This window comes from Myxine glutinosa, chromosome 1 (genome assembly GCF_964187855.1).
Source record: "Myxine glutinosa chromosome 1, kmMyxGlut1.1, whole genome shotgun sequence".
NCBI classification, from domain to species: Eukaryota; Metazoa; Chordata; class Myxini; order Myxiniformes; family Myxinidae; genus Myxine; species Myxine glutinosa.
In genome coordinates this window covers 421,440,289-421,451,337 of record NC_136261.1, presented here as the reverse complement: position 1 = coordinate 421,451,337, position 11,049 = coordinate 421,440,289, and the positions used below count along the sequence as shown (strand labels likewise).

Below are 11,049 nucleotides of genomic sequence, written 5' to 3'. Positions count from 1 at the left end.
CGAACATCAGGATTCTCAGCCTGAAACGTCACGCCCCCTCATGCCGCGTCATGGTGCGCTCCCCAAGGGGCGTGGCCAACTCCAACCCCAAAGCGACTGTTACTTTTCGGTGCTGGTTAACATTTCACCACCGGTTTCAATCATTCATCAAAATAAACATTATTCCCAAATCCCGATGCACGGATTTCTCCGATCGGTGTTCGAGTTCAGAAAGTTCAATCGGACCCTGTGAGACTCATTCGGGAGAACGATCTACAAAATGTGTTTCAGGTTCAACCCGGGACTGCTGGGTTCGAATCTCGACCAAGGTATAAACTGCCGTCCAGGTGTTTAGCAGGCAGGTGATTCATCAATGTGTTCATCTTCGTCCCTCGGAACGACGTGAAGCCGGACGTCCTGTGTGCTCGCATTAGTTGGTGAACGTCAAAGATCCCACGGTGTACTTCACGAAGAGAAGGCAAGCTATCGCCGGCATCCTGAAGAAATTACACATTCCTGCTGAAACCCACGAGGCACTCTTGAAAAATGAGGTAAAGGTACGACGAGCATTTGTTAGATTATCGGGAACACGTGACACCAGAATCGTTCCACCGACGTATTACGTCATCGTACACAAACCAACGTGGTAAAACGTCATCACGTCATGGAGTATGAAGGTGTGATTGAAAACCCGATCCACACCAGGTAACCCGGTTTGTAACGCGTGTCCCATCATTTCTGAATCGATTCCTCGAGCGAAGTGAATCACGTTTAAAGACCATTGTTGGATACCTGGTTTAAACGTGGACACCAGACAATGGCTGAAGTGTAACCTGGAGTCCCGATTCCCTGTCTTTGTACAACTCCATCATGTTCGATCGAACGAACTCGATAATAATCGGTACACGTGATCTTGTCTCCCAGGAGGAATGTCTTGGGGGTTCTCGGTGGATTGTGTCGTCACCATGCGTTGTGACGTCACAGACGGGTGTTTCAAAAGTTCGTCTCACGACTCGATAACAATCGGTAAACGTGATCTTGTCCCCCAGGAGGAATGTCTTGGGGGTTGTCGGTGGAATCTTTAGCTCATTACAATTTACCTGGACCTTGATACAGTATTCGCTCGTTTATGAAGAACAACCGTTCGATTTGAACACCTGAAAGTACCTGCACAGGTAAGAAAAGGGGATTGGTGTGAGGGAGAGCAATGGGAATGTCATGTACTTCACCTGGACATTTACCCTCATGGCTAAAATGATCCTTCTTTACCGACGATCTTGAACATGTCCGGGTTCGAATCCAGACCCAGGTATATACTGCCGTCCAGGTGTTTCGCGGTGTGGGAATAATTTGTGTTCTCCTAAAATTAATTTCGAGTAATTGCGAAACACGTAAACAAAACCGAATACCTGTATTGATTATTATGAATGTTTAATTGTCCGAGAGAGATGATTTTACCTTCAAGTGAAATTACCTTCAGTACAAGAACTCCATGTTTTTAATAATCAAAAATACCTGTTCAGAGATTGTACCAAAGAAGGTATTTTATCTCTCCTGAGGGAATGTGCTCATTCTGGGTTATGATTACCTGGACTCCGCTTAGACCATTAAACAGCCTCCAACTTGGTGTCTCCTGCTGCAAAATGGATCCACACCTGCTTCGCATTTCTCAAATGTGCTTCTCACCTGAAATATGTTTCTCTCTCTCTTTTCCAGAGTAATTAATTTTCCTTTGTAGTGAAACTTTGTTTTTTTCCCAAATATTGCTCGAGAATTCTCACCTTTGTGTATTTCCCTGCGATCTGATCAGGGGTCAAACAGAACTTCACACCTGTTACAGGTCAATGTTCCAAACCTTCTTCAAAATGAGAATATCTAGCAAGGGCTTTGGGTTCGAACACAAGGGTCTATCATGTAACTTGTCGTGTTGAACTTCTCTGTGCAGGTAAAAACTCTGCAGTGAATCAATTATACTCTGAACCTGATTGTATGTTTTTCCACAACAGGTAGGGTGACTCATCATTCATCAATGTGCGTACCGTCCCTCGGATGCACGTTAAACGGGAATCTCGTCTGCCGACATGAGTTGGTGGACGTTAAAGATCCCACGGTTTCCTTCGGGAAGAGAAGGCGAACTATCGCCGGCATCCTGAACAAATTACAAATTCCTGACCTAACTTGATTGTTAACAAATGGATTGAATGCTCTATCATGTCTACCAGCACTTCTGCTGCTACCATTGATAATTTACGTGTCATGTTCGCTACTCACGGTCCACCAGATGTGTTGGTAAGCGATAATGGTTCGTGTGTCACATGTCAGGAATTTGAGGAATTCATGAGGTAGAATGGCATCAGACATGTCCGTTCTGCTCCGTTCAAACCCGCTTCTAACGGCCAGGCAGAGCGTGCTGTACAGATCATCAAGCGAGGATTAAGGCATGTTACTCAAGGTTCGCTTCAAACGTGTTTGTCACGCATGTTGCGAGGGTATAGATCAGACCGCATACCGTAACTGGAATGCCCCCAGCAGCATTACTTATGAAGCGAGACCTCAAAACTGCACTCTCTCTTGTTCATGCTAATGTCGGTGAAACTGTTGCTGGCAACCGTCAGAGTCAGAAGTTATATCGTGATCGCACGGCTTTGTTGCGAGACTTTGCTGTAAACGATCCAGTTTATGTGTTAAACAATGTCGTGGAACGAAATGGCTGCCAGGTGTAGATCTTAACAGGGAAGGCACCCGTGTTTTTTGTGTCGAGCTGAAACATGGGCCGATGGTTACAAACATATGGACCAAATCAAGCGGCGTTATATTGAGTTGGAGGAAAATGCAAATCCTGCGGTTCATCCAGTTATTGTTCCATTGTTCGAAAGAGCAATTGTTGTTTCCGAGGCTGCAACTGAAGCCGTCAGTGCTCCGTCTCCGCCCGAGGTTCCTGTACCTGTGCCTGCCGACAGTCCGGTACATTTGTCCATGTCACCTTGACCTGTGCCTGTAACAACTCCTCTGCGTACGTCCTCCCGCACATCACATCTAGACATCCAGACCAGTTGGATTTGAAATTAAGGGGAGGGGGGGGGGGGGTGGTGGAGATATTGTGATGTATGTGAGTCCGGTGTGCGCATGCGCGACACCAGGGACCAGGAACGTGGAGCTGAGTGCAATGCTGATAGAGCGGATATAAAGTTGCTTGCCTTCATTGTTCTGATTGTTCGTGCTTCCAGACATCACAAGGTTGCAAGTCATTTGCATATTAGAACATGAGTTTATAAAATGTTTGTTTTTTTGCCAACATTTTTGTGATTGTTTCGTCTGTTGATACTGTCGTGCTGGGTCGATTAGAAATTTTGACTGCAACTGATTTTTAAAAACGTTAAAAAATATTAGCCAATGATGATTATGAAGTGGTAAATAACGGCTTCATTGTACACGTCTCGATATGAAGTGGATTCACAAATATAAATGCAACTGGATCATTGGTTTGCTGAAAACGCCGAAGTCATTCGCTGCCATGTTGGTAATCCCCACGACATGAAAAAGCCATATTTAAATAAAAACACGCACTTTATTTAAAAACATGCTCTTGGTGGTCACCACACCATAAAAAGCCCTATAAAAATTAAAACTCACTTTATTTAAAACATGCTCTTGGTATTCACCACATCATAAAAATCCCTTTAAAAATGAACTCACACTTTATTTAAAAACATGCTCTTTGTAGTCACCACACCATAAAAAGCCCTATAAAAATGAAAACTCACTTTATTTAAAAACATACTCTTGGTAGTCACCACACCATAAAAAGCCCTATAAAAATGAAAACTCACTTTATTTAAAAACATACTCTTGGTAGTCACCACACCATAAACAGCCCTATAAAAATTAAAACTCACTTTATTTAAAACATGCTCTTGGTATTCACCACATCATAAAAATCCCTTTAAAAATGAACTCACACTTTATTTAAAAACATACTCTTGGGAGTCACCACACCATAAAAAGCCCGATAAAAATTAAAACTCACTTTATTTAAAACATGCTCTTGGTATTCACCACATCATAAAAATCCCTTTAAAAATGAACTCACACTTTATTTAAAAACATACCCTTGGGAGTCACCACACCATAAAAAGCCCGATAAAAATGAAAACACACTTTATTTTAAAACATGCTCTTGGTAGTCACCACACCATAAAAAGCCCGATAAAAATGAAAACTCACTTTATTTAAAAACATACTCTTGGTAGTCACCACACCATGAAAAGCCCTATAAAAATGAACTCACACTTTATTTAAAAACATACTCTTGGGAGTCACCACACCATAAAAAGCCCGATAAAAATGAAAACTCACTTTATTTAAAAACATACTCTTGGTAGTCACCGCACCATAAACAGCCCTATGAAAATGAAAACTCACACTTTATTTAAAAACATACTCTTGGGAGTCACCACACCATAAAAAAGACCCTATTTAAATGAAAACTCACTTCATTTAAAAACATGCTCTTGGTAGTCACCACAACATAAAAAGCCCTATAAAAATTAAAACTCACACTTTTAAAAACATGCTCTTGGTAATCACCACATCATAAAAATCCCTTTAGAAATGAAAACTCACTTTATTTAAAAACATGCTCTTGGTAATCACCACATCATAAAGATCCCTTTAAAAATTAACACACACTTTATTTAAAAACATCCTCTTGGTAGTCACCACACCATAAAAAGACCCGATTTAAATGAAAACTCACTTCATTTAAAAACATGCTCTTTGTAGTCACCACAACATGAAAAGCCCTATAAAAATGAAAACTCACACTTTATTTAAAAACATGCTATTGGTAGTCACCACACCATAAAAAGCCCTATTTAAATGAAAACTCACTTTATTTAAAAACATACTCTTGGTAGTCACCACATCATAAAAATCCCTTTAAAAATGAAAAATCACACTTTATTTAAAAACATCCTCTTGTTAATCACCACACCATAAAAAGCCCTATAAAAATTAAAACTCACACTTTATTTAAAAACATGCTCTTGGTAGTCATGACAACATAAAAAGCCCTATAAAAATAAAACTCAAACTTTATTTAAAAACATGCTCTTGGTAATCACCGCAACATAAAAATCCCTATAAAAATAAAAACACACTTTATTTAAAAACATGCTCTTGGTAGTCACCACACCATAAAAAGCCCTATAAAAATTAAAACTCAAACTTTATTTAAAAACATCCTCTTGTTAATCACCACACTATAAAAAGCCCTATTTAAATGAAAACTCACTTTATTTAAAAACATACTCTTGGTAGTCACCACATCATAAAAATCCCTTTAAAAATGAAAACTCACACTTTATTTAAAAACATCCTCTTGTTAATCACCACACTATAAAAAGCCCCACAAAAATTAAAACACTTTATTTAAAAACATGCTCTTGGTCGTCACCACACCATAAAAAGCCATATAAAAATGAAAACTCACACGTTATTTAAAAACATACTATTGGGAGTCACCACACCATAAAAAGCCCTATAAAATGAAAACTCACTTTATTTAAAAACATACTCTTGGTAGTCACCACACCATAAACAGCCCTATGAAAATGAAAACTCGCACTTTATTTAAAAACATGCTCTTGGTGGTCACCACACCATAAAAAGCCCTATAAAAATTAAAACTCACTCTATTTAAAACATGCTCTTGGTATTCACCACATCATAAAAATCCCTTTAAAAATGAACTCACACTTTATTTAAAAACATACTCTTGGGAGTCACCACACCATAAAAAGCCCTATAAAAATGAAAACTCACTTTATTTAAAAACATACTCTTGGTAGTCACCACACCATAAACAGCCCTATAAAAATGAAAACTCACACTTTATTTAAAAACATACTCTTCGGAGTCACCGCACCATAAAAAGCCCTATAAAAATGAAAACTCATTTTATTTAAAAACATACTCTTGGGAGTCACCACACCATAAAAAAGACCCTATTTAAATGAAAACTCACTTCATTTAAAAACATGCTCTTGGTAGTCACCACAACATAAAAAGCCCTATAAAAATTAAAACTCACACTTTTAAAAACATGCTCTTGGTAATCACCACATCATAAAAATCCCTTTAAAAATAAAAACTCACTTCATTTAAAAACATGCTCTTGGTAATCACCACATCATAAAAATCCCTTTAAAAATTAAAACGCACACTTTATTTAAAAACATCCTCTTGGTAGTCACCACACCATAAAAAGACCCGATTTAAATGAAAACTCACTTCATTTAAAAACATGCTCTTTGTAGTCACCACAACATGAAAAGCCCTATAAAAATGAAAACTCACACTTTATTTAAAAACATGCTGTTGGTAGTCACTGTCAAGTAGTAGATTTGTTATTGCCTAAAGTTCAGTTATAGACGTTGGTTGCTAATGTGTTATGATTTAAATGTTGTCTAAAAATGCTATTTCATAAAGTTAATAAAGGGTTTTTGCTTCGTTTTAGTTTTGGATGAGAAAAGGCTCGCTGAGGTCATGCTGAACAAATTGTATACGTGTGCTTTTTTCGAGGCTGGTCGTAAAACCACGCCCACATGCGCGTGATTTTGTGTAACGCGAGTAGAATGTTTAGAGTGCAGACATAAACCTATCGTTAACCATATATATTTTGTTTTAATCACAGCAACGCATGACTCTGTATAAACATGCTTTGAATTACTCATGTACACAAACCCATAAAATATATGGGTTTGTTTGGCTAAGCATACACTCTTCTCTTTGTGAGTTACATTTCTGTTTTCTCGGAGCCCAGAGAAACATTTGGTCCGAATGATAAGGAAGGGCTGACTCCCCCGAATAACAGGGCGGATGACGGTGGGGGCTTGGCCCACCGGGGAGGAACCTCTCCCAGTTTTGTTTGTTCCCTCGGAGATTTCCTGATAAAACGTGTCCCTATATAAATGGACTGGGAATCAATGTGTTTTCAGGAAGGCTTGACTTGGCATGAGACTGGCTCTTGCTGTAGACGTCTTGGCTTCTTCCGGATCTGTATAAGTTGGTTTTTAATAAAGCTGCGCCATTTTTCAGGCTATTTGTGGACTTCTTTTCCAAACGAAGAGCTGATTCTTCACAGATGGTACCAGGAGTGGGGTGTCAACAGACGCGGAGGACGGGAAACGGAGCCCGAGGGACAGGAGGAAGGCTGACCTGAGGCCGGCGCCGGCACGTTGATTTGATTAAAGGTGGGAGTTGTTTTATATCAGAGGGCTATTATTCCAAATTCGTACCTTCCTCCCTCGCACGGGTTCAGTCTCCTTGTCTTCCGCGCTGTCTGCACTCGAACAGAAATTGTAAGTAAAGGCTCATTTAGGCCTCAGAATGACGTGGTTTTGTTAAAGCCAGGATAAACAAGTAAGGATAAACCAGGAAGGACTTAACAGTAAGCTTAAAGTTACAGTTAGCACCAGGAGGGGAAAATGAGGTCGGACAGCCATATAGGCTGAAGCCAGGTGGCCAAGATTTTTCCAGGAAGGAACAGCCCAGAGACAAGATGGGGTATGCCATTGCATGCCAGGGAACGAAGGGCTGTGGCTAAACTTAGATAGAAGGCCAAAGCAACAGAGGTCCAGATAGAAACAGGCCAGGACCTGGTGGACAAGAGAAAATAAATAAGCTCACAGGAAATGGGCCAGGTGGCCACAGGGTGAGAAGGACAGGAATGGTTTTTGAAATATTGAAATTTTAAGCATTGCAGCTATAGTTATTGAAGCTATAGGACAGAGGACAAGTAAGTAAGCAGTTAAACAAGTAAATCAGCGAGTGATGCCGCTGGACCAGATACCAGACCAAGACCCCCCACCCCCCCAAGACCTGAGCTCAGTCCCGGGGCTCTAGGCAACACCCCCCACCCCCCCAAGACCTGAGCTCAGTCCCAGGGCTCTAGGCAACACCCCAACACCCCACCCTGCCTTCCCTTTTTTCACCTCAACCCACCCCCCGTCCAACCCGTCCCAAAAATCCTTTTCCTTGAATGAGAGACGTAACATGAATGAGCAAAGATTGTTTGGGAGTGGCTGGAGAAAGGCATGATTTGAGTCGATCTGAGTTTCGCGCGAAGTCTGGGAGACTTATATGAGTATATGGATGAGGAATGAATGTATATTGGGATGTTAATTGACGTGTGTATCTGGCCAATGTATCTGTCTGTATGACATATGCAAAGCAGAGGGTTTCGGTGTGAAGCTTTGTAAGTGATCTGCTCGACGTGCGGGAAATTCAGGCCGGGAATGTCCATTTTTGCGTCTATCCGAGAGAACAGGCGAGGTCCTGAACTGAGTCCGGATTTTCATCTGTTTGGGAGTTGTTTGGGAAGCGAATTGATATAAATCGGGTCAGGAAAGCACTCGGAGTGCCCTCGTCGATCTACTGTTGATATGAAGCGGTTTCTTGGAGATGGTTGCAGGATGGGCTGTTTTTTTTTTCGCTAAATTCAGAATTCGAATCAATATGTGTGTTTTACTTGAATCGAAGAGTTCATTCAATGGCAGATATTGTGTATTGTATGTGTGGGGTAGGCCTATATTCCTGAGGCAGCTCACCTTTAGGATGATGATGTCACATAGTGCATTTTGGGTCAGAGAGGTGGAGCGTCGGAGATCCTGTTTTTTTGCGATGTTTACGAGCTAGGGATGAGTTCTGACAGCTCAATGTTCTGACAGCTCACTACATGTCAGGTCGCAGATTTGTTATGACAGCTTTTCGCACTTTGTTATGACAGCCGACTGCATGTCCCAACGTGAGGTAAACCCCGCCGCGAACGCGAATAGAGCGGCGTGCAGGGAGTGTTGGGATTCGTGTGGAGGCACGAGGGTGCGCGCCAAGACGGGGGGGCGGCGTGGCGTCGTCGCGTTGAGATGGTTGTGCCAGGTCGATCGGCGATCTCTGAATTTAAATCGGATTTTTGTCATGTGTGTTGTGAAATTAAACGTCTATCCGAGAATCCTGGCAATGTTCGTTTAACTAAAGTGTGGTACAAACCTGTGTTTCCGCCGTGCGGCTCCGTGGAAGTTTGGGTAGAGGGATATTGTGTGTTCAGACAGGAGCCGAGCGAGCCGCGAGTCACGGGTGTGCTGTATGAGATTTGCTCAGAGTGCTGGCGATAACTCGCCCACTCTCAGAGGAGGATGTGTGCCCAAATGCATTGTGGGTCATTTCGACTTTGCTGGATGTCGGACGTTCATGTCAGACGAGCCATGTCGGAATAGTGGCCGGCTGCGACATATATGCCAGGCAATGTCACAGGACGAATACGTTATCTAGGATGGATTTATATGGATGGATGGACTTATAAGATGGATTTTTATTTAAGATGGATTTATAAGATGGATAGATGGATGGATTTATTTAAGATGGCTAAAATAAACGATTTCAAGACAGAGTAATTAATTTCCGGAGCCAAGTTCCAACAGGAAGTCTTGTTCATACAGTAAGGTACAGTGCGGAGTGGCGGCTGGAAGATGCATCGATGCATTTGTGTTGACCAATTCGAAGTTTGACCTTTTAAAGTTTAGTTGACCTTTGTTCGAGATATGCAAGGGAAAGGTCAGAGGTAATTCACTAACCTTGGAAAAACGACAGGCGGAGTCAGTCTACAGGGTGTTGCTTTAACGACAGGATATATAGGACTTAAATCTGGAGAATATCGGGACATTATATTGTGGGTGAAACCAAAATCAGGTACATAATTAGTGGACAGAGAATATCGAGTTTTTTGTTGTTGTGGAAGCGTCAGGTACAGTACGCTTGGAATTTAATTTAACCGGGTCGAGTACAGTGACGTGTTCGATCGAGCTGTGGGGATTTGAGATGGATTTGAGTCACGTTAAATGGAGGACATTTGGGAGGATGAAGAGATGCAAGTAACGTGGATTAAATTGTGGTATCACGAGTTGGGTGCCAGAGATATTGTGGTTATTATAACTCACTGATTATAGGGGGCGCCGGGCGCACCGAGTACAGATCGGGTTGCATGATGGAGCACGCATGCATGGATTTTGGCTTTGCGAGGCTCCGGATAGAAATTGGCATTTCGATGCTGTGGATTATATTGTGCCTGCCCGGAAAGGTGATGTCCTGTGCTGGGGCTGGCGACATGCCTCTGTTATTTGTCTGTCTGTCGGTCTGATTGTAAGTCTTTGGTACTGGGAGGGCTAATTGAGTGCTTAGGCGTCATTGTTCCATGGAGGCAGGAGCTGTGAGTCACAAAATGTAAACGGGAACTTTGTGTAACTTTGCACCGGATCCACAAACAGAGAGATGGACAGGACAACAATGGAGTTTATATGAACTGGGTGATGGGCAATAGTGTATGAGTGAGTAATTATGATCTGTTTAAGTGTAAGAGGCGGTGGAGAAGAAAGGGGTGATGAAAAGTTATTTGTTTAGTGTGAAGTAGGTTGGTTGCTTACTTGTCACAGTAAGATGAGAGTTGTGTTTTTAAGCTTGGTCTTTGAATGAATTGTTGATTGGAAAAGTGATTTTTGATCGCTGATCCGATCTGGTTTTGAATTGTTTGATTTAATTTTGAGTTGATTGGAGGTAATAAGGATTTGTGTTGATTTCCTGATTTGAGTTCATCTGGAAACAAAGACAGATGGGATTAATGTGTATATCAGGAACAATTTGGAAAAGAAATATGGATATATGACATTACTAAAATATAACCAAGCAATTGAGAGTTCTTGGGTTAATGGGATATAAATAAATGCATCTACAAGTTGATGGTTTATAAAAATTTAGTTCTGGATGATACTTAAACGATGAACAATGTTGGCAATATACAAAGAATGTGACTTGTTTTTTGGGGGGAAAACATGTGGTTTAAAATTGGTTGGCTAAGTTTTAAAGATGGAGATGTTTTGCAGAACTCTTATGATTATTTATATGAGTGGTGGACTATTCCATGGCGAAGCATTTTCCAGTTTATTGAAAGTTGGATAAGAGGGAGTATCCAGGAAAAAGATGTTCAAGTGAACTTTGTGCTGTGAAAAGAATGTCGAG

At 41.2% G+C, this 11,049-nt stretch overlaps 1 protein-coding gene across 1 annotated transcript in view; it reads left to right on the top strand.

Moving 5' to 3' along the window:
* The first annotated feature begins 223 nt into the window (after positions 1 to 223).
* LOC144888217 (uncharacterized) overlaps positions 224 to 11,049 on the top strand; it is a 166,624-nt gene continuing 155,798 nt past the window's right edge. Inside the window, exon 1 of the mRNA XM_078770595.1 lies at positions 224 to 530. The gene's annotated coding sequence lies outside the window, so the exon portion shown is untranslated. The remainder of the gene's footprint in view (positions 531 to 11,049) is intronic.